At 44.2% G+C, this 23,857-nt stretch overlaps 1 protein-coding gene and 1 non-coding gene across 2 annotated transcripts in view; both read left to right on the top strand.

Annotated features, from left to right (window-relative positions):
- LOC124550612 (protein PALS1-like) overlaps positions 1 to 23,857 on the top strand; it is a 570,361-nt gene that overhangs the window by 29,878 nt on the left and 516,626 nt on the right. The gene's annotated exons all lie outside the window — the stretch shown is intronic.
- On the top strand, positions 19,704 to 19,774 carry Trnat-agu. Its single transcript has one exon. It is a non-coding gene; the product is annotated as a tRNA-Thr (tRNA).

Here is a 23,857-nt window from a genome sequence, read left to right as displayed (position 1 = left end):
GCTATGCTCCAGACTGAACGCTGAAAGGCATAATCAGTCTTAAATGATGATGATGATGATCTAATATTGGCCTCTCGATCCCAATGTGAGCGATATGTAGACCATTTTAGCATAGTTCTAATGTCATAACTTACGGCTGACTCTTTAAATTATGTAAGTAGATTTCCTCAGCATTGTTGCGTCGATCTTCAACTGCCTCCTATACGTGAAACTAAGGTGTTTAGAATAGCGCTGCCCTCGTCTGCATAGTTAAGTATCCCCTGTTAGTCGTCCTCTTTGGCATGGGCCTCACACAACTGAAGTATATTCCAGTATGGGTAGCTCGAGTAATTTGTAAGCAATCTGATTTGTAGACTGACAGCATTTCCCTAGTATTCTACCAAAAAACCGTAGTTTCCCACCTGCTTTATTCATGAGCGGGCCATTTCATATCCCTATAAAGTTTTAGATCCAGTTTTTTGTATGAGTTGACCGATCCCAACTATGAGTCATTGATATTACGTATAGTCATAGGACGCTAGGTTTTATCGTTTTGCGAAGTGCATAGTTTTGCAATTATGAACATTCAAAGCAGTCTTTGCACTACTTTGAAAACTTATCAAGGACTGAAAATATTTGTGCAGTTTTGTTCAGACTTCATTATAGATAAATCCGTCACTGCAAAAAGCCTGCACTATTAATATTGTTTCCAGGGACATTAATACTCAGCATCCCTGGGGTACACAGGAAGTCACTTTGTTGACGACCCTCGGTGGAAGATAACATTCTGCGTCCCCCTTACCTATAAGCCCTCCACGCAGAAGTTTCACTCGATACACCATACGATAGTACTTTTGATAATTAGCGGAAATGTAGTATCGAGTCAAACACCTTTCCAAAATCGAGAAATACTGGAAATGGAAATGATCGTATGGCATTGTTGGTCGGGAGGCCCCATTCGGGGTAGTTCGGCCGCCGTATTGCAAGCCCTTTTTAGCTGACGCCACATCGGAGACCTGCGAGTCAATGATGATCCAGGACACACAACACCCAATCCCTTGCCGGGAATCGAACCAGGGCCCCCTGGGTGGTTGGCTGTCACGCTGCCGCTACGCCACGGAGGTGGACTGCATCTACTTGACTGCCTGTAACCACGGCTTTCAAGATATCATGTCAGAAAAGTGCGAGTTGGGCTTCATATGATTGATGTTTGCGGAATCCATGCCAACCGGCATTCTGTTTTAGATACCTGAGCTCAGAATATGTTATACGATTCCACAACAAATGCATGTAAAGGATATTGGACAGTAGTTTTGCGGATCGTTTTTGCTACCCTGCTTGTAGACGAGTGTGACCTGTGCTTTCTTCCAACTGGCAACAGTACCATAGACTACAATTAAAAAAGGGCTAACTCAGCCTCAAATTCGTTATAGAATATGACAGTGATTCCATTGGGTCCTGGAGCTACGTTCAGTTTAAGCAATTTGAGCTTTCTCTCAACGCCAGTGACTCTAATAACTATTTCACTCATCTTTGCAGTGGTATGACAAATAAATGCGACAATACACTTGGATTTTCATTTGTAAGCAAATATTTGAAAAGTGGGTTTAGAGTTTCTACTTTAAACTTTTTTGTGGGACATGAAGGACACTATTTCACAAATGCACTGACGGAAAAAACAGCGTCAAAAATGATTAATGTAGAGTAATGAAATTTTGGGAATTAATTTGCGTAGGTAACATATTCAAGTGATTAACGTAGCAAGATTACAGGTTAATGTCAGCGTGAGATAAGCCACTGCAAATGTGAAATTCTGGTACATTAATAACCGGTGTATCCGCCAGAATCTTGAACTCAAGCGTGCAAACGGGGATGCCTTAGTATTGTACAGGTGCCGGATGTCAGCCTGTGCCGTGGAGTTGCACGCCTGTTGCACTCGGTCGGTCAATACACGGACGGTTAATGCGCAGGAATTGTCGTCCAGTGATGCCTCACATGTGCTCGGTTGGAAACTGATCTGGTGATCGAGCAGGCCGAGGAAACATTTCCACACCCCATACAGCACTTTGGGTTACAAAAGCGGTATGTGAGCGAGCGTTATCCTGTTGGAAGATAACCCCTGTAATTCCGTTCATGATTGGCAGCACAGTAGGCCGAATCACCACCAGCCTGGCATTGCTGCCTCTGGATCACGGGGTCGCGGGTTCGATTACCGGCCTGGTTGAGGATTTTCGCTGCCCAGGGACTGTGTGTGGGTGTTGTCCTCGTCATTTCATCATCATCATCATTATCATCGTCGTCGTCATTCGTGACAGTGGCTCGATTGGATTGCGTGAAAAATTGGACTGGGTAGAAATTGGGACTTTGTACGGCCGCTTACGACCGCGCAGTTGAGCGCCCCAGAAACCAAACATGATCTACATCTACATATATACTCCGCTAGCCACCAAGCGGTGTGTGGCGGAGGGCACAATTCGCGCCAAAATCTTACTCCCCCCCCCCCCCCCCTCTGTTCCACTTGCGGTTCGCGCGAGGGAAAAACGACTGTCTGAACGCCTCAGTACGAGCTCTTATTTCCCTTATCTTTGAATGATGATCATTACGCGATTTGAAAGTTGGTGGTAATAATATATGCTCTACATCCTCGGTGAAGATTGGATTTCGGAATTTAGAGAGCAGCCGCTTCTGTTCAGCGCGTGATCTATCTGCGAGTGTGTCCGACTTCAAACTTTCTATGAGATTTGTAAAGCTCTCGCGATGGCTAAATGTACCAGTCACGAATCTTGCCGCTCTTCTTTGGACCTTCTCAATCTCTTGAATCAGACCTAACTGGCAAGGGTTCCATACAGACGAGCAATACTCTATGACTGGACGAACTAACGTATTGTAAGCTATTTCCTTTGTTGAAGGACTGCATCGCTTCAGGATTCTACCAATAAACCGGAATCTAGAGTTCGGCTTCCCCTTTACTTGTGTAATCTGATCATTCCATTTGAGATCATTTCGAATAGTCCCACCTAGGTACTTGATGGATGTTACCGCTTCGAAAGACTGGGCATTTATTTTGTACTCATACATTAATGGGGATTTTCGCCTTGTTATACGCAGTAGATTACACTTACTAATATTGAGAGATAACTGCCAGTCATTACACCACGCATTTATTTTCTGCAAATCCTCATTGATTTGTTCACAACTTTCGTGTGATACTACTTTCCTGTAGACTACAGCATCATCGGCAAACGGTCTAAGGCCGCTGTCAATACCATCAACCATATCGTTTACGTAAATCGTAAAAAGCAGCGGACCTATTACGGTGCCCTGGGGCACACCTGAAGTTACTCTTGTTTCTGTTGAAGTTACCCCGTTGAGGACGACATACTGCTCCCTGACTGTTAGAAAACTTTCTATCCAACCACGTATGTCACTGGATAGACAGTAAGCGCGCACTTTTTGTAGCAAGTGACAGTGCGGAGCTGAGTCGAACGCCTTTCGATAGTCGAGAAATATGGCATCAACCTGGGAGCCGGTATCTAGAGCCTTTTGTATATCATGCACAAAGAGGGCCAGCTGTGTCTCGCATGACCGCTGTTTCGTAAAACCGTGCTGGTTTCTGCAGATGAGCTTCTCAGAGTCTAGAGAGGTCATTATGTCTGAACACAAAATATGTTCAATGATTCTACAACAAATCGATGTCAGTGAAATTGTCCTACCCTTTTTATGGATTGCCATGACCTGGGCCTTCTTCCTGTCCCGTGGAATTTTCCGCCGTTCCAGTGATCCCTGATAGATGGCGGATAAGAATGGTGCTATATTTGTAGCATAGTCAACATAAAATCTTAACGTGGATACCGTCTGGGTCAGATGCCTTCCTGGCGTCTAAGGATCTTAACTGTTTTACAATCCCAGAAACACTAAACACTTTGTCAGCCATCCTTTCGTTTGTTGGATAATTGAAAGTCCTCTATCGTATACGAGTTTTTGAAAGCTAGGTTTATAATTTCGGCCTTCTGTTTATCACCATCAGTTACATTATCCGTACTGTCAGCAAGAGAAGGTATTGAATTATTTGTTGAATCTGCAGATAAAATATTGCTTTCAAATTTGTTAAAAGTCTCTCATTGTCCTTCTGACAGCTGCAGCACCACCAGCCTGACATAAAGATTTGCGTCATGGTGAGTGGGATAGTAACTAGAGTGGTGCTGCTGTCATAGGAGATCACACCCCAGAGCTTAACTGTAGTTGTAGATCCAGTGGGGCCGCCCGCAAGTCCCGTAACCAACACACAGCCATCACTGCCACCTCGACAGAACCAGCTCTCACTGGAAAAGACACCCAGACCTCCCCCCCCCCCCCCCCCCCCTCTCCAGCGATCTCTCGCTTCACACCACTGAAGTCAAAAACGGCGGTGGTTTGGGTACACTGGATTGCACGCTACTGGGCTCGGACGTGTCCATGAAATAACGGATTTGTGAAAGTTCGCTGTCTTACCCTCTCGGTAGCGCCATGTGGCCTTCCGGATCCCAGTCTTCTAGTGACCGTACATTCCCATGACCACCGCTGCCAGCAATCGTGTATCTACATCTACATCCATACCCCGCAAGCCACCTGACGGTGTGTGGCGGAGGGTACCTTGAGTACCTCTATCGGTTCTCCCTTCTATTCCAGTCTCCTATTGTTCGCGGAAAGAAAGATTGTCAGTATGCCTCTGTGTGGGCTCTAATCTGTCTGATTTTACCCTCATGGTCTCTTCGCGAGATATACGTTGGAGGGAGCAATATTCTGCTTGACTGCTCGGTGAAGGTATGTTCTCGAAACTTCAACAAAAGCCCGTACTGAGCTACTCCTCTCGCCTGCAGAGTCTTCCACTGGAGTTTATCTATCATCTCCGTAACGCTTTCGCGATTACTAAATAATCCTGTAACGAAGCGCGCTGCTTTCCGTTGGATATTCTCTATCTCTCCTATCAACCCTATCTGGAACGCATCCCACACTGCTGAGCAGTGTTCAAGCAGTGGGCGAACAAGCGTACTGTAACCTACTTCCTTTGTTTTCGGACTGCATTTCCTTAGGATTCTACCAATGAATCTCAGTCTGACATCTGCTTTACCGACGATCAACTTTATATGATCATTCCATTTCAAATCACTCCTAATGCGTACTCCCAGATAATTTATGGAATTAACTGCTTCCACTTGCTGACTTGCTAAATGACAAGGGATCTTTCTTTCTATGTATTCGCAGCACATTACACTTGTCTACAATGAGATTCAATTGCCATTCCCTGCACCATGCGTCAATTCGCTGCAGATCCTCCTGCATTTCAGTACAATTTTCCAGTGTTACAACCTCTCGATATACCACAACATCATCCGCAAAAAGCCTTAGTGAACTTCCGATGTCATCCACAAGGTCATTTATATATATATATATATATATATATATATATATATATATATATATATATATATATATTTATATATTGTGAATAGCAACGGTCTTACGACACTCCCCTGCGGCACACCTGAGGGGGAAATGTACAGTGGCTACATTCCTGCCAAGTCTTTCTGCAGTATCGCAGAAGTGAAATCCAGCTTCTCGTAGCCTCAGTGTGGTATTTATAATGCCTTAAAGGCATTTTTGACTAATATCACCTCACCACGTCCAGTCTCAAAGGTACCTAACGCCCACGACCGTTACAGCGCGTATTTAAAGCATAGTGGGGATACTAGTGCCCCTCTGGCGTGAAATTTAAATAGCCGCCATCATTCACATGTATAAAAGCACGCTTACCAACTTTCGTTTATGTCGCAGATCTCTTTCTTGGTGTTGTGATTTTTTTCCTCCGTCAGTGTACATTAAGCAGCTCCAGTCTTTCAGTTCCAACATCCGTTTTCTGTACGTTTCACTTGGTTCTCAAGTAAGTGGAGAAAGTGGTGGTTCAAATGGGTCTGAGCACTATGGGACTTAACATCTGAGGTCATCAGTCCCCTAGAACTTAGAACTTATTAAACCTAACTCACCTAAGGACATAACACACAGCCATGCCCGAGGCAGCATTCGAACCTGCGACCGTAGCGGTCGCGAGGTTCCAGACTGAAGCGCGTAGAACCGCATGGCCACTGCGGCCGGCAGAGAAAGTGATAAGACATTGTCATTCATTCCTGTTATCAGCTCACTGCATAATTGGTTGAAAAAAAGCATGACCCTGTTATGGATTGAACTAAAAGAAAAAAGGAAAAAAAAGCAGCCCGCTCTACTCCTTGGATCGAAATAAAAGTGACACGAAAATGTTTTACAACAGGAGGCCTCCGTCTGTGAAACAGGGAATGCAAGTAAATAAATAAATCGTGGAAGCTTCTCGGCCCTATTTCCAGTCCACTGGTACATTTGATTGGAAAGAACAACGTTTGTTCTGCAACAGCCCATCCAGCTTTCATGAGTGATGGATAAGCGACGGCAGAAATTTTAAAAAATGCAATATTTTATCTGGGACAGTGGACAACACGAAACCCAGTACTGGTTGCTACCAGTTTTCGAGGGTTTCATTTGATTGTCACACAAGTAGCGGACTTGCTTGTCCCCTCCAATTTATTTCCGGTACGGAATCGCTCTCTGTCAGTACCATCTCTCGTGGTTCACTGACAATACGGGGAAGGGAGACGGGGTTGAAACACTTGCAGCAAGTCACACTCACGCGGAGGGACATTTGAGCGGAGTGTGGGGCTCTCCAGGTAGCAACGAGCACAGTGTGCTGTGGCCTATCATCCACGTTACTAGGAATTAGTGTTAACTCGTGTGATGAAAGCTCAAACAGAACGGTTCCAGACCATCTCCAGAGGGCGGTTACATATGAACAGTTACATATCAGGACATGAGTTTCGCATAAATTGTTGCTTTCGGGAACTCTCATTACATGAATACGGGGTCAAAATAAGCGAACACGTCTGTCATCTCCTCCGTAGACACTCGACCGCTTCGAGGAGGCCGACGGCAATGGCCGAGCGGTTCTAGGCGCTTCAGTCCGGAACCGCGCTGCTGCTACGGTCGCAGGTTCGAATCCTGCCTCGGGCATGGATGTGACTGATGTCCTTTGGTTAATTAGGTTTAAGTAGTTGTAAGTCCTAGGGACTGATGACCTCAGATGTTAACTCCATTACTGCTTGGAGCCAATTTTGAGCTTCGGAGGAAACGACGATCAAAGTTTTCGATGTAATATAGATGCCTTCTAGCGCGAACTAATCTCAGCCGAAATGGACTTACAGTGGCTAGCGTCGTGGCCTCTCATTTTCCAAATCCAATTATTTTAATTTATATATTTATTTTAGTTACTTATTTATTTATCTACCGATGTCGGTAGCAAATTGCTACACGATTTAGTCTTGTGAAGTTAGGGCGGCCAAAGATATACATTGAAGAGTCAACTGGTAGAGCCTCCGCGAGCACGCAGACGTGTCGCAACACGACGTCGCATGGACTCGACTAATGTCTGAAGCAGTGCTGGAGGGAACTGACACCATGAGTCCTGCAGGGCTGTCGATAAATCCGTAAGAGTACGAGGGGGCGGTGATCTCTGCTGAACAGCACGTTGCAAGGCATCCCAGATATGCTCATTAATGTTCATGTCTGGGGAATTTGGTGACAAGTGGAAGGGTTCAAACTCAGAAGACTGTTCCTGAAGCCACTCTGTAGCAGTTCAGGACGTGTGTTGTGTCGCATTGTCCTGCTGGAATTTCCTAAGTCCGTCGGAATGCACAATGGACATGAATGGACGCAGGTGATCAAATAGGATGCTTACCTACGTGTCACGTATCACAGTCGTATCTAGAGGTATCAGGGGTCCCATATCACTCCAACTGCACATGCCCTAACCATTACAGGGCCACCATCAGCTTGAACAGCCCCTGCTGACATGCAGGGTGTATGGATTCATGAGGTTTCCTCAACACCTGTACACGTCCACCGCTCAGTACAGTTTGAAACGAGACTCGTCCGACCAGTCAATATGTTTCCAGTCATCAACAGTCCATTGTCGGTGGTGACGTGCCCAGGCGAGGCGTAATGCTTTGTGTCGTGCAGTCATCAAGGGTACGCGAGTGGGCCTCCGTCTCTGAAAGCCCATATCGATGATGTCTCGTTGAACAGCTCGCACGCTGACACTTCTTCATGGCCCGGCATTGAAATATTCAGCAATATACCGAAGGTTTCTGTCACATTGAACGACTCTGGTCGTTGTTGGTCACGATCTTGCAGGATCTTTTTCCGGCCGCAGCGTTATCAGAGTTTTGATGTTTTATCGGATTCCTCATCTTCACGGTACACTTGTGAAATCGTCGTACGGGAAAATCCCCACTTCATCGCTACCTCGCAGGTGGTGTGTCCCATCGCTCTTGCGCCGACTATAACACCACTCTGATGCTCACTTAAATCTTGAAAACCTGGCACTGTAGCAGCTGTAACAGATCTAACAACTGCGCCAGACACGAGGTGAGTTGTATAGGCGTTTCCGACCGCAGCGCCGTATTCCGCCTGTTTACATATATCTCTGTATTTGAATACGCTTGCCTATACCAGTTTCTTTGGCGGTTCAGTGTATTTACGCACTTAAAGTTTTCGTGGTACTCTGCGTGTCCCTGGCCATCGTTTTCTCAGAAGCGGTCTAGATCTGCGAATACGCCGAGACATTTGTTCGCTTATTACGATTCCCGTTCCACTGAGATCGGGTTATGGCACTTGGCCTGTTCTATGCGTTACAGCAGGAAGTGGAGCTTCCCAAGTAGTACGAAGTAAGTGTAGCGGCTGACAGCTTGGTCCATCCTAATTCGGAAACAGCCCGTTCCGACGCTCTACTGCCCGAAGCGCCTCGGGCTTCGTGGAAATATCGGCGCATTCCATCTCCGTGGAAGTGTCGCTTCGTGGAAGTGTCACAATCTCGGTGTGGGGGGTTCCGCAACCTGCCGCGGCTACTGGCGACCCTGCCAGGCGCGGGATAGGGATGAGGCTGAAGGCCGAGGTGTCGGGCCTGTAAGGAGCGCGCAGGCAACCAGCCGCAGGCTTCACGCTCGGCGGAGCGTGCGCGCCGCGGCTGCACGGCCGTTCCCAGGGCTGGAAAGCCGACACGCCGCATCCCGCACCACGCACCACGTCACCACTCGCCGCTTCTCGCCTCCCAGCGACCCGACACTCCACGGCAGCTGCCCCGCTGGACTCTCAGTGCGCTGCGCGATACGCACGTATACAGACGGCGGCGGTATCGCGTACACAGGCCAGTGTAATTTCTACTCAGGTGATTCATTTGAAAAGCTGTCAGACGTGATTGTGGCCATGCGACGGGAATGAACAGACTTTAAACCCAGAGTGGTAGTTGGAGCTAGACGCACTGGACATTCCATTTCGGAAAACGTTAGAGAATTCACTTAACGAGCGAGAGCAGCGTCGTATGAGTAGAGTTGTCAGTGCTAACAGACAAGCAACTCCATAGATCAGTATAGGACGTACGACGAATGTACCCGTTAAGTAATTTTTTAGAACATTTTGCTTGGAGAACAGCGTTTTTTTTGTATTACTTAGAAATGAACATGAACAGTCACAACCCCAAGAAACTTTTTTTTGTGAGGTTACCGTTTTCGATTTATCTGCTTTGATCCGTTATAAATGGTTTTTGAAAGCCTCCGACTGTAGAAACAATAGGTTTGTTTATAAATAAATAAATCTTCTGCTACTAGTCACGATTTTTCTTTATTTTACTCTTCGCACCACGCGTTTCGAGAAATAATTCCCGTTTTCAAGTGCGTTTTTTGTATGTATTAAGCCATTTCTTTTGATGTTGTCAGTGTGTGTGAGTCCGCTTCATTTCGTTGACTTTTCAGTTTTCTAATGGTCAATTTGTGCAGAGTCTTACACACACTAAACATCACACGCCGGCCGCGGTGGTCTAGCGGTTCTAGGCGCTCAGTCCGGAACCGCGCGACTGCTACGGTCGCAGGTTCGAATCCTGCCTCGGGCATGGATGTGTGTGATGTCCTTAGGTTAGTTAGGTTTAAGTAGTTCTAAGTTCTAGGGGACTGATGACCACAGATGTTAAGTCCCATAGTGCTCAGAGCCATTTGATTTAAACATCACACGCAACTTGCTGTACACTTTACACATCAAAAATATCTTATGTAAACGAAATTTACCTACCTGTTTTGTTTATATAACATATTTTCGATGTGTGAAGGGTACAAATGTTCAAATGTGTGTGAAATCTTATGGGACTTAACTGTTAAGGTCATCAGTCCCTAAGCTTACACACTACTTAACCTAAATTATCCTAAGGACAAACACACACACACCCATGCCCGAGGGAGGACTCGAACCAGCCGCACAGTCCATGACTGCAGCGCCTCAGACCGCTCGGGTAATCCCGCGCGACGTGTAGGGTACAAGAAAGTTGTGTGTGATGTTTAGTGTGTGCAAGGCTCTACACAAATGGACCATTAGAAAACTGAGAAGTCAACGAAATGAAGCAGACTCACACACAACAGACTCACAACAGCAAAAGAAATGGCATAATACACACAGAAAACGCACTTGAAAATGGGAATTATTTCTCGAAACGCATCGTGCGAAGAGTAAAATAAAGAAAAATCGTCACTGGTAGCAGAAGATTTATTTATTTATAAACAAACTTATGGTTTCTATTTATTTTAGACCGTCTTCAGACCTCACACCATGATGGTGGATGGTGGCTGAGAACTGTGAAATTAGTGTTCGTGGAGTCATAGCGCCTGCTCCGATCACAGCCACCGTCTACCATCAATGGTGTGAGGTCTGAAGATGTTCTGAAACAGACTGAAGCCGCTAACTTCGTAAAAAAGGAAGTTACCAGCGGTTGTGACTGTTCATGTTCATTTTTAAGTATCGTTCAGAACAGTGCGGTAAAGTTTGGCGTTAATGGGCTATGGGAGCAGACGAACGACGCGAGTGCCTTTGATAATAGCAGGACAAAGCCTGCAGAGACTCTCCTGGGCTAGACGCACTGGACATTCCATTTCGGAAAACGTTAGAGAATTCACTTAACGAGCGAGAGCAGCGTCGTATGAGTAGAGTTGTCAGTGCTAACAGACAAGCAACTCCATAAATCAGTATAGGACGTACGACGAATGTACCCGTTAAGTAATTTTTTAGAACATTTCGCTTGGAGAACAGCGTTTTTTTGTATTACTTAGAAATGAACATGAACAGTCACAACCCCAAGAAACTTCATTTTTTGTGATGTTACCGGTTTCGATTTATCTGCTGTGATCCGTTATAAATGGTTTTTGAAAGCCTGCGACTGTAGAAACAATAGTTTTGTTTATAAATGAATAAATCTTCTGCTACTAGTCACGATTTTTCTTTATTTTACTCTTCGCACCACGCGTTTCGAGAAATAATTCCCGTTTTCAAGTGCGTTTTTTGTATGTATTAAGCCATTTCTTTTGATGTTGTCAGTGCGTGTGAGTCCGCTTCATTTCGTTGACTTTTCAGTTTTCTAATGGTCAATTTGTGCAGAGTCTTACACACACTAAACATCACACGCAACTTGTTCTACACTTTACACATCGCCCGCAGCTCGTGGTCGTGCGGTAGCGTTCTTGCTTCCCACGCCCGGGTTCCCGGGTTCGATTCCCCGCGGGGTCAGGGATTTTCTCTGCTTCGTGATGGCTGGGTGTTGTGTGATGTCCTTAGGTTAGTTAGGTTTAAGTAGTTCTAAGTTCTAGGGGACTGATGACCATAGATGTTAAGTCCCATAGTGCTCAGACCCAACCACTTCACACATCAAAAATATCTTATGTAAACGAAATTTACCTACCTGTTTTGTTTATATAAGATATTTTCGATGTGTGAAGGGTACAAATGTTCAAAATGTTCAAATGTGTGTGAAATCTTATGGGACTTAACTGTTAAGGTCATCAGTCCCTAAGCTTACACACTACTTAACCTAAATTATCCTAAGGACAAACACACACGCGCCCATGCCCGAGGGAGGACTCGAACCAGCCGCACAGTCCATGACTGCAGCGCCTCAGACCGCTCGGGTAATCCCGCGCGGCGTGTAGGGTACAAGAAAATTGTGTGTGATGTTTAGTTCAAAAATGGCTCAAATGGCTCTGAGCACTATGGGACTTAACATCTTAGGTCATCAGTCCCCTAGAACTTAGAACTACTTAAACCTAACTAACCTAAGGACATCACACACATACATGCCCGAGGCAGGATTCGAACCTGCGGCCGTAGCAGTCCCGCGGTTCCGGACTGCAATGCCTACAACCGCACGGCCACCGCGGCCGGCCGATGTTTAGTGTGTGCAAGGCTCTACACAAATGGACCATTAGAAAACTGAAAAGTCAACGAAATGAAGCAGACTCACACACAACAGACTCACAACAGCAAAAGAAATGGCATAATACACACAGAAAACGCACTTGAAAATGGGAATTATTTCTCGAAACGCATCGTGCGAAGAGTAAAATAAAGAAAAATCGTGACTGGTAGCAGAAGAAGTGTCGGAAGTTCCATGCGGCTTTTCGCGGATGATGCTGTAGTATACAGAGAAGTTGCAGCATTAGAAAATTGTAGCGAAATGCAGGAAGATCTGCAGCGGATAAGCACTTGGTGCAGGGAGTGGCAACTGTCCCTTAACATAGACAAATGTAATGTATTGCGAATACATAGAAAGAAGGATCCTTTATTGTACGATTATATGATAGCGGAACAAACACTGGTAGCAGTTACTTCTGTAAAATATCTGGGAGTGTGCGTGCGGAACGATTTGAAGTGGAATGCTCATATAAAATTAATTGTTGGTAAGGCGGGTACCAGGTTGAGATTCATTGGGAGAGTGCTTAGAAAATGTAGTCCATCAACAAAGGAGATGGCTTACAAAACACTCGTTCGACCTATAGTTGAGTATTGCTCATCAGTGTGGGATCCGTACCAGATCGGTTTGACGGAGGAGATAGAGAAGATCCAAAGAAGAGCGGCGCGTTTCGTCACAGGGTTATTTGGTAACCGTGATAGCGTTGCGGAGATGTTTAATAAACTCAAGTGGCAGACTCTGCAAGAGAGGCGCTCTGCATCGCGTTGTAGATTGCGCGCCAGGTTTCGAGAGGGTGCGTTTCTGGATGAGGTATCGACTATATTGCTTCCCCCTACTTATACCTCCCGAGGAGATCACGAATGTAAAATTAGAGAGATTAGAGCGCGCACGGAGGCTTTCAGACAGTCGTTCTTCCCGCGAACCATACGCGACTGGAACAGGAAAGGGAGGTAATGACAGTGGCACGTAAAGTGCCCTCCGCCACACACCGTTGGGTGGCTTGCGGAGTATAAATGTAGATGTAGAAGATGTATTTATTTATAAACAAACCTATGGTTTCTATTTATTTTAGACCGTTTTCAGACCTCACACCATGATGGTGTATGGTGGCTGTGAACTGTGAAATTAGTGTTCGTGGAGTCATAGCGCCTGCTCCGATCACAGCCACCGTCTACCATCATGGTGTGAGGTCTGAAGATGTTCTGAAACAGACTGAAGCCGCTAACTTCGTAAAAAAGGAAGTTTCCAGCGGTTGTGACTGTTCATGTTCATTTTTCAGTATCGTTCAGAAAGTGCGGTAAAGTTTGGCGTTAATGGGCTATGGGAGCAGACGAACGACGCGAGTGCCTTTGATAATAGCAGGACAAGGCCTGCAGAGACTCTCCTGGGCTCGTGACCCTAGACGACTGAAAAACCGTAGCCTGATCAGAAGAGTCCCTATTTCAGTTGGTACAGGGTGTTTCAAAAATGACCGGTATATTTGAAACGGCAATAAAAACTAAACGAGCAGCGATAGAAATACACCGTTTGTTGCAATATGCTTGGGACAACAGTACATTTTCAGGCAGACAAACTTTCGTAATTACAGTAGTTACAATTTTCAACAACAGATGGCGCTGCAAGTGATGTGAAAGATATAGAAGACAACGCAGTCTATGGGTGTGCCATTCTGAATGTCGTCTTTCTGCTGTAAGCGTGTGCTGTTCACAACGTGCAAGTGTGCTGGAGACAACATGGTTTATTCCTTAGAACAGAGGATTTTTCTGGTGTTGGAATTCCACCGCCTAGAACACAGTGTTGTTGCAACAAGACGAAGTTTTCAAAGGAGGTTTAATGTAACCAAAGGACCGAAAAGCGATACAATAAAGGTTCTGTTTGAAAAATTTCAACGGACTGGGAACGTGACGGATGAACGTGCTGGAAAGGTAGGGCGACCGTGTACGGCAACCACAGAGGGGAACGCGCAGCTAGTGCAGCAGGTGATCCAACAGCGGCCTCGGGTTTCCGTTCGCCGTGTTGCAGCTGCGGTCCAAATGACGCCAACGTCCACGTATCGTCTCATGCGCCAGAGTTTACACCTCTATCCATACAAAATTCAAACGCGGCAACCCCACAGCGCCGCTACCATTGCTGCACGAGAGACATTCGCTAACGATATAGTGCACAGGATTGATGACGGCGATATGCATGTGGGCAGCATTTGGTTTACTGACGAAGCTTATTTTTACCTGGACGGCTTCGTCAATAAACAGAACTGGCGCATATGGGGAACCGAAAAGCCCCATGTTGCAGTCCCATCGTCCCTGCATCCTCAAAAAGTACTGGTCTCGGCCGCCATTTCTTCCAAAGGAATCATTGGCCCATTTTTCAGATCCGAAACGATTACTGCATCACGGTATCTGGACATTCTTCGTGAATTTGTGGCGGTACAAACTGCCTTAGACGACACTGCGAACACCTCGTGGTTTATGCAAGATGGTGCCCGGCCGACGTCTTTAATTTCCTGAATGAATATTTCGATGATCGTGTGATTGCTTTGGGCTATCCGAAACATACAGGAGGCGGCGTGGATTGGCCTCCCTATTCGCCAGACATGAACCCCTGTGACTTCTTTCTGTGGGGACACTTGAAAGACCAGGTGTACCGCCAGAATCCAGAAACAATTGAACAGCTGAAGCAGTACATCTCATCTGCATGTGAAGCCATTCCGCCAGACACGTTGTCAAAGGTTTCGGGTAATTTCATTCAGAGACTACGCCATATTATTGCTACGCATGGTGGGTATGTGGGAAATATCGTACTATAGAGTCTCCCAGACCGCAGCGCCATCTGTTGTTGAAAATTGTAACTACTGTAATTTCGAAAGTTTGTCTGCCTGAAAATGTACTGTTGTCCCAAGCATATTGCAAGAAACGGTGTATTTCTATCGCTGCTCGTTTAGTTTTTATTGCCGTTTCAAATATACCGGTCATTTTTGAAACACCCTGTAAGAGCTGACGGTAGGGTTCGAGTGTGGCGCAGACCCCACGGAGCTCTGGGCCCAAGTGGTCAACAAGGCACTGTGCAAGCCGGTGGTGGCTCTGTGATGGTTTGGAATGTGTCCACATGGAATTGTCCTCTGGTCCAACTGTACCGATCATTGGCTGGAGACGATGATGTTCGGCTGCTTTCGGACCATTTGCAGCCACTCGTGGACTTCATGTTCCCAAATAACGAAACAGTTTTCATGAATGACAGTAGGCGATGTCAATTATTGTTCGCGATTGTTTTGGAGAGCGTTCCAGACAATTCGACCGAATGATTTGGCCACCCAGATGGCCGACATCAATCCCATCCAACATTTGTGGGACATAATCGAGAGTGTAGTTCGTACACAACATCCTGCACCGGCAACGCTTTCGCAATTATGGACGGCTGTAGAGGCAGCATGGCTTAATATTTCAGCAGGAGACCTCCAACGACTTGCTGAGTCGATACCACGTCGAGTTTCTGCACCACACCGAGCGAAAGGAAGTCCGACACGGTATTAGGAGATATCCGACGACTTTTGTCGCCTCAGTTTATAACGTTCTATCTGGATTTCCCTTCACACTGCACACAGCCAGTGAGACGGGGTTTCGGCAGGTTCTGTCTTCGAATACCCGTCATTGAAATTTTGTAGCGATGGCGCTATTCACGAAGTAGCCACGTTGCTCTTATTCTGCTCATCACTCTTTCTATGATTTTGATCTGATGTTCAATAAGAGTCCAACATCCGCATGTTGTTCCGTCTATACAGTCTGAGCTGCGTTAAGCTTTAGAACAGGGGTGTCCAACCAGCTGCTCGCAGGCCGCATGCGGCCCAAAACAAGTGTCAGTGAGGCCTAGAAAGTGTGCAGCTATTACATAATCGTGAAAGAACATAAAATTCAATTTATGTAAAGTTATGATAAATTGAACATTTTAAGTTTTGGTAATTGCTGGTGTAGATCATATTATGTGCCGCCGCAAAATATTGCTCTTCTTCTGTTGTGGTCCAGATGAGCTAAAGGACTGTATACCCCTGATTTAGAATCAGCTTACTGTGTGGTTTGATTACGCTGCTCAAATTGCTTACTTACTTACTTACTTCAGTTAATCACAAGCACAAGAAAACTCCTTGAAGCAAAGAGCAAACACAGGAGTAATCAGAAAAAGACTGCGGAAAAAAAGGCGCAGGCTCGGTGGTGTAAGATGTTCAAACAGACCATCCAGAGGCAGCGTTGAATTTAAAAAGTTGTAACACAGAACTATTACAAAATTAATTAAAATCGGAAACTCATGATATTGAAGTTTTACGTCACTGCATTCAACAAATGTTTCTTGTTGCAGAAGCAACCAGCTACAGGCCCTCTCTGAATGCCAACATCGGTCCCCCTGACATCAGCTTTACACAACATTTTGCATTAGTATGTACAGGCATTTGTAAAACACATACAAAGTAAAAATAAATTACAACACGTTAAATATTTCAATAAACCACTGAGTTAAAATTTAAAAAAACCTTTAACAGAAAACCCATTCGAGCTCGTGACTACATGTGACTTTTAACCAACAAATTGGTAAATAATTTCAATTAGATTGGAATTCGTATTGTGCAGCGATCGTTGAATATAGAAAATGGAGGAAAGAACAACGAAAAAGTTGCAAATTTTACTTTTTTTATTCACTCATTGACTAGTTTCTGGCCGAGAACCATTTTCAAATCTGTTGCTGAGCCACCGCTATTTCAGCACCCCTAGAAGTTTGTAATTGGCCGAAATACGTCGTTTTATTTCAGAAGATCTAAATTTCAGCCATTAAATGGCCATGTTCAGTGCTAAGAGTTACAAAATAGAAGAATGAGAAATACGTAAACGGAAACTAGTCAACAACGTATCTTAACTGCAAACATCAGCACCACACCGTTACATACTGTATAACAACAGGTGACATTAGTTTAGTTACGAAGTAAACAGTATTGGTTGATGTAGGACTCTAACATGAATGAAAGCCGTTCCTAAGAAGAAAATGTAACTCCAGAGCCATGCGGTGCCCTACATATTTTATTGCCCGTAACTCATACATTCCTTTATTCGACTTATTTGTTCATGTTTTACACACCACTTCCTAGCTGCCTGCCTTTCGTCGTTTTACTGCTGTTTTATTTCACACGTTTGTACTGTTACCCGAGAGATGGCCCTACTGTATTCTTGCGACCTATGTGATTCTAGTATATGGCCAGAGACGCCACACCATCGTTTATTGTACTTTTTTCATTCCTTTATATTTTAATGATTTTGGTACATTATTTTAATATTGTACATTTCGTTGTTACATGGAATTTTAGAAGGATCTTCTTCTACTGATTTGTAATGTAGCAATACTTTCTGTTACTGATTAGGTTGTATTTATGGCTTCACACATGTAATTTGTTTTCTTTGGTCAACCATTACTTTTGGTTTTATTTTTTTTTTAATTGAAAATTATATAGCTTCACTGTTATTTACTTGTTCGCTAATGTGGCAACCGATTGCACCACAGGTCTCCAAGTTACATTTCCTTCCTGTTCAATCATGTAAGAAACGGCTTCCGTTCATATTGGACTCGTGTATGCTCTGAAAAGAACCAATACTGTTTGTTTCGTGACACTTTGGACTAATGTCACCTGTTGTTATATCGTATTTGACTATGTGGTACTTATGTTGCCTTGACGATACGTTGTTGTCTATATTCTGTTTCTTTCTCATGCTCCTTTTTTGTAATTTGTAGGACTGCACATGACTGCGTAATAGCTGAAGATCTGCTGTAATAAAACGACGGATTTCACGATCTACTTCTGCTCTTTCCTCTATTGGATCAATAATTAAAATCACTTATACTTGAAAAAACACACAGATTTCTCGAACGTGCAGAGATTAGCACGAGCTTAAAAAATATATGTAAGACAAATGAAGCTTTAAAAACCAAGTCGGCGAGTAAAATTAACGGCTCGGATCTAAAATTTTAAAAATCTAGACTAACTGTTAACCACTCTGTTCTCAAACAGTTTACAAGCAGGCACAGTTCTGAATTAAATGAGCGAGAATATGCTTTAAATTAACAGCAGACAAATAAAGCTGCTATTTTACGACTACAGAAGGAAGAAAAACGTTTTTCAAAACCAGCAGCACTGCACATCCAACACAATAGGTCGCTCCACACCGCTGCCCGGAAGCTAACAACTCAGTAAAATTAAAGCGTAACACTGCCCAGTTATTTCACAACGAGGGCAAGAAAGTACAGGGTGTATCAAAAAGTATCGTCCTATTTGGTACGTTTACATTTCTGAAACTAATAAACATATACAAGGAGTTTTGTTTTTTGGTGAACGGGAAACTCCAAAAGTTATTGTTAAAGCCTTCTCATAGGTGTTCAATATGCCCGTTTCGAGATTCACGATATATGCAGCGAGCATGTCTTGAGTTACAGCCTCCACTGTTGTTGTTATGCGACATCTCAGGTCATTCATTGTTGGTAACGGAGGCACATAAATAGGCTCTTTTATGAACCCCCACAAGAAATAATCAGATACAGTAAGGCTGAATCATTTGGTCCAGTGCGACAGATCCATCGTTCAGTAATCCTTTGATTTAAACCGCGCGACCGCTGCGGTCGCAGGTTCGAATCCTCCCTCGAGCATGGATGTGTGTGATGTTCTTAGGTTAGTTAGGTTTAAGTAGTTGTAAGTCCTAGGGGACTAATGACCTCAGATGTTAAGTCCCATAGTGCTCAGAACCACTTCAACCATTTTGAACCTCTGATATTGTACAGCTTCATGTGTATGTTCCGTACCCTATATTCTCACATTATGACGGTTCACCTTTCCATTTAAATGGAGTGTTATCTCCTCACTAAACACTACGTGTGGAAGAAACTGTCACCCTCCATCTTGCCAAGAACGAAATACAGAAATACACGTCGTTGTTTGATACCTTTACGAAGAGCTTGCAGTAGCGGAATTTTGTTTTGTTTCTGTGTAAACGTCGACGCAACACGCGTCAGACGGACTTCGGGGGCGTGCTGAGCTGTCGAGCTGCACGGCGAACGGATTTCTGGGGACCCCTTGTGAAACTGTAGCGGATGTGTTCGACGTCTGTGTCAGACACTCGGGGACTGGAAACATCCCCCAGGAGTGCTAGTTCTGAAAGTCGTGCAGGAGAGCTTCCGTGAAGTTTGGAAGGTAGGAGACGAGATACTGGCAGAACTAAAGCTGTGAGCCCGAGGCGTGAGTCGTGCTTGGGTAGCTCAGACGGTAGAGCACTTGCCCGTGAAAGGCAAAGGTCCCGAGTTCTAGTCCCAGTCGTGCACACAGTTTTAATCTGCCAGGAAGTTTCATCTTTGTGTCCTGATGGCTCAGTGGTCAGAGCATCTGCCTAGTAAGCTGGAGACTCGGGTTCGAATCCCGTTACGACACAAATTTTCAGCTTTGCCCATTGACTTCAGTCAATGTCCGCTAGCAGCCAATGTTTGTAACTCCTTTGTGTCCTTTTCAGTTTTATTAGGATCTACTTTGTTTATACTCAAAAATGGCTGTACAAGCCCAAATTGTGTGTGTGACTTGACAAGGAAGAGAGCCTAAAACAGTTTAAATTAACAGCCTTGGTGGAAAGACATCGCCTTCGTTTGAGAAAATTACGGCCTTGATGCGCAGCAGTAACAATATGTTAAAACTATAAGCTGGACCCGGTTTCGAACCCACACCATTGTCTGTCGTGGGCGGTTGTGGCCCCAGGGAACGCTTCGCGGACGCAGTCAGAGCTCCATCTCGGGCTGCCTTCCCTCTTTCGTTCGCGACAACGATGACGAGGCAGTAGGTGAGCTAAAAGCCGCCCTCTGCATATCCGTTCCCTGGTGGCTGCAGCGTTTGGAAGACGAGGCGGCTGTCGGTCCCTCAGGCGTGCTTTGGCGGCTGGATTCACAGCTCGAAGTCATCAGAAGTCCTGGTCGTGGGTTCCAGTCCCGACACGGCCCACATTTTTGATTCGTTGCGTACATTTAATACTCCAGAGCTCCTAGAGTAAATGACAATGCAAGTGACATCTGCAGTCACAGAAATTGAGCGATGAGTGCACGCGTAGTTTCAGGTATGAAAATGCCTGTGCGCCGAATAACGGTCACTGCTGTGCAAAGGATGAGATCGATGAGGACGACTTGGACGAAGTACAGCGCGGCATCGAACGATTTTGGGTTGGGTTGGGTTGTTTGGGGGAAGAGACCAAACAGCGAGGTCATCGGTCTCATCAGATTAGGGGAGGACGGGAAAGTAAGTCGGCCGTGCCCTTTCAAAGGAACCATCCAGACATTTGCCTGGAGCGATTTAGGGAAATAACGGAAACCCTAAATCAGGATGGCCGGACGCGGGATTGAACCGTCGTCCTCCCGAATGCGAGTCCACATGTGCTAACCACTGCGCCACCTCGCTCGGTGAACGATTTTAGTGAGTGGGTTCAGAAGTGCTGAACCAGCGAGGTAATATATGTGCCCTGACAAACGAGAACCTGTGCCAGATTCCGGCAGTCTCCAGCTTACTGCTGCATTTTTTTTTTATTTATTTGATTTTTACATAAGCGGCTCAGGCTGTTTACCGTCCTTTGTAGCCTTTAGTGACTTTGGATTTTTTCCACAGGAGATAATTTTTTGTCGTCTCTTTACTCTTGAAAACGAAACTTAAAAGGGAAATGTTTACCTTTTTCAAACTGAAATATTCGTTTCGAGTTGATTTTTGTCCTCTTGAAAAATTAAACTACTTTACTCTCGAGTACTGAAAATTCTTCAAACATCATAAAAGAAGATTTTCTTTCTTTTCTTCTTCTGCTTCTTCTTCACCCGATTTCCGGATACAGTAAATCAGTCAGTTTTTTATGCTCTGTGCCTTCTATCAGCCCAGTGTTGATTCACTCTTTCTGATCTTGCTTTCCTTTCTTCGGATATTTAGAGCGTTCATTTGGCTTGCATTTTGACTTATAACCGTTCTTTCTTGTCTTTTTTTTCATTTTTTTTTTGTAGTTTTACCTATGAGCATGTTTTTTGTGTTCAGAATTCTCTTAAGTCCTTCTCCTTTACCTTAAACCGATTTGCATTCTTTTGTTTTTATTTGAACTTAAAATTTTTCCTTCTTTAAAATTAAATTTCTTCCTTGTTTAAGATTTAATTTTTAATTGTAATTTTTTTTTTTACCTCTGCTGATGACTTGTTGATTTTAGACGAAGATATAAAGAAATCTTCTCTCGGAGTTGCTACTTTGCGTCTCCTACACATCGGACAGTGTCGGCACAATTTATTAAATATTTGCTCTTGTTATTCCAACAAACAAAGCACGCAGTAAAGCCCTCAAGGGAATATTTTAAACTTATTTCCGTGTAAAAAGCCATCTCGACGGTGTCTCTAAGGACACTTTGATTTTTTTTGCTTCTTTCTGAGATGTTAATAAAAAGTTACATTCAAACGAAGACGATCTTCTGTGACTCCTCTACATACAAAGGGTGTCGTGATACTTGGGCCGGGATCTGTGTTACATTTAGCACTGTTGTCTCGTCAGGTATTAAGAAACCATTAGGCTATCCAAATACGCCTCAAGGTCAGACTTAAATTTCCACTGTCACTCACGTTAAGTTGCGATTTAAATACACGTAGTACACCTGCAAGTGTAATGTAAATTGTGAACACTTCTTATACATTGCTGTATTGTGTCGATCAAAATCACCAGATCCCTTGTTGATAAAAAAAAAAAAGTCATATTTGACACGTTTCGGGCTTAGACCATCCAGAGAACATCAAACAAAATACCTTTTTGCGTACTATAGCGTGACATATATCGGTGCTCAACTAAGCCCGAACGCGGCAAAAATATACAAAAAAAATTAGCAACAGGGAATCTCTTTGTTTTGAAGCAAGGTATAAAAGCAGTGTACAAGATGTGCTTACAGACTACTATCTGACGTCCTCCAACAAAATATGTGACAATAGGATATACAGCACCACTCGTGAGAAGGTGAGGGGAGGGGGTTGTTACACACCATAAGGGGAGTACCTACGCCAACTGAAATACTGTATAAAGTCTTATTACGGCACATATTTCATTGTTCACGACATATTCACTACATCGCAAAGTCATCATTTCTGAGGCCGCTTTGCCGATATTGTTTCATCCTATTAGATCTGTATTGGTTTCGCGCTCACGACCCGTGTGCGTTTTATCTGAACTAAATTCAGTTATTATAATTACATCGTAGCAAGGCAGTGGAGAGAGCCACCTAGTCCTGCGAAAACAAAAAATCACGTTGGTTACAAATGCCATTTTGTGGCAGATAGGCTGGATGGTGAAGGAGGTCTGGGTTCGGTTCCTGGTGTAGCACTAACGTTCATCTTCAGGACGCATTCAAAAATTTAATAATCAGCTTCACGAAAATTGGATGTTTAATATGTTCTGACTGAGTAAGGTTTCTGTACCCAATGGTAGATATTTTTATTCCTAAAACGCTTCGCGTGTTATTGAATAAAATTCCAGGCTAGAGCGCTTACATTTACTATCTTTGATCATTAAGACTCTCGGTAATCCTAATCTATGTTTGATGTAGAACCAGCCAAAGTTGTAAGATTCAATTTTTTTTATTTAATTGATGACTCGTTTCGGGTTACCTGAACCCAGTTTTAAATCATCCTGTGGGATGCAAAGTTAAAATTACAATTTATCCAATAAACTGCTCGAAATCACAGTGCATATTACAGGATACAGCGCGTATCGCACGAGGATATATGAATCAGTCAGGCAAAACAGTATTTTCCGTAACAGCATGCAAACCATGTTAATACTGTACATAAACGTACATCAAAGTCAAGTTTTTCTATGAACATTGCCAGGACGAACGTACAACAGATAGACCACTTCCACCTTACCGACCTCAGGTACAAGGCGCCCTATCAGGTTGCACGGAATTTCTGCCGGCCGAAGTGGCCGTGCGGTTAAAGGCGCTGCAGTCTGGAACCGCAGGACCGCTACGGTCGCAGGTTCGAATCCTGCCTCGGGCATGGATGTTTGTGATGTCCTTAGGTTAGTTAGGTTTAACTAGTTCTAAGTTCTAGGGGACTAATGACCTCAGCAGTTGAGTCCCATAGTGCTCAGAGCCATTTGAACCATTTGAACGGAATTTCTCTTTTTACTATTTCCAATGAAGGACAAAAAAATTGGTACAATAAAAGTACAAGGCAGCTACCACATTTCAATTTTTTTTAAATTTTCCAGAAACAGCAGGTCGTTTAAAAGCTCTTCAAAATTTTCGAATCAGTAGGACATTTAAATGCAATGAACAGTAAACAGCAGCGCCACATTCAGCGTATACCAACAAAAATCGTATGCTATAGCGACATGAAACAACGTCCGTTGTGAATCATAATACATGATCAGGATAATAAACATTGTAGTGTAACCCTGAAAGCACATCACCACCTTTCGAGTTACTTCATAATCATGAAACACTGAACCAAAAGCAAACCTAA

The sequence above is a fragment of the Schistocerca americana genome, chromosome 9 (assembly GCF_021461395.2).
Source record: "Schistocerca americana isolate TAMUIC-IGC-003095 chromosome 9, iqSchAmer2.1, whole genome shotgun sequence".
In the NCBI taxonomy this organism is placed as follows: domain Eukaryota; kingdom Metazoa; phylum Arthropoda; class Insecta; order Orthoptera; family Acrididae; genus Schistocerca; species Schistocerca americana.
Note: the sequence above shows the minus strand (reverse complement) of the source record. Positions and strands in the feature narration are given on the sequence as shown.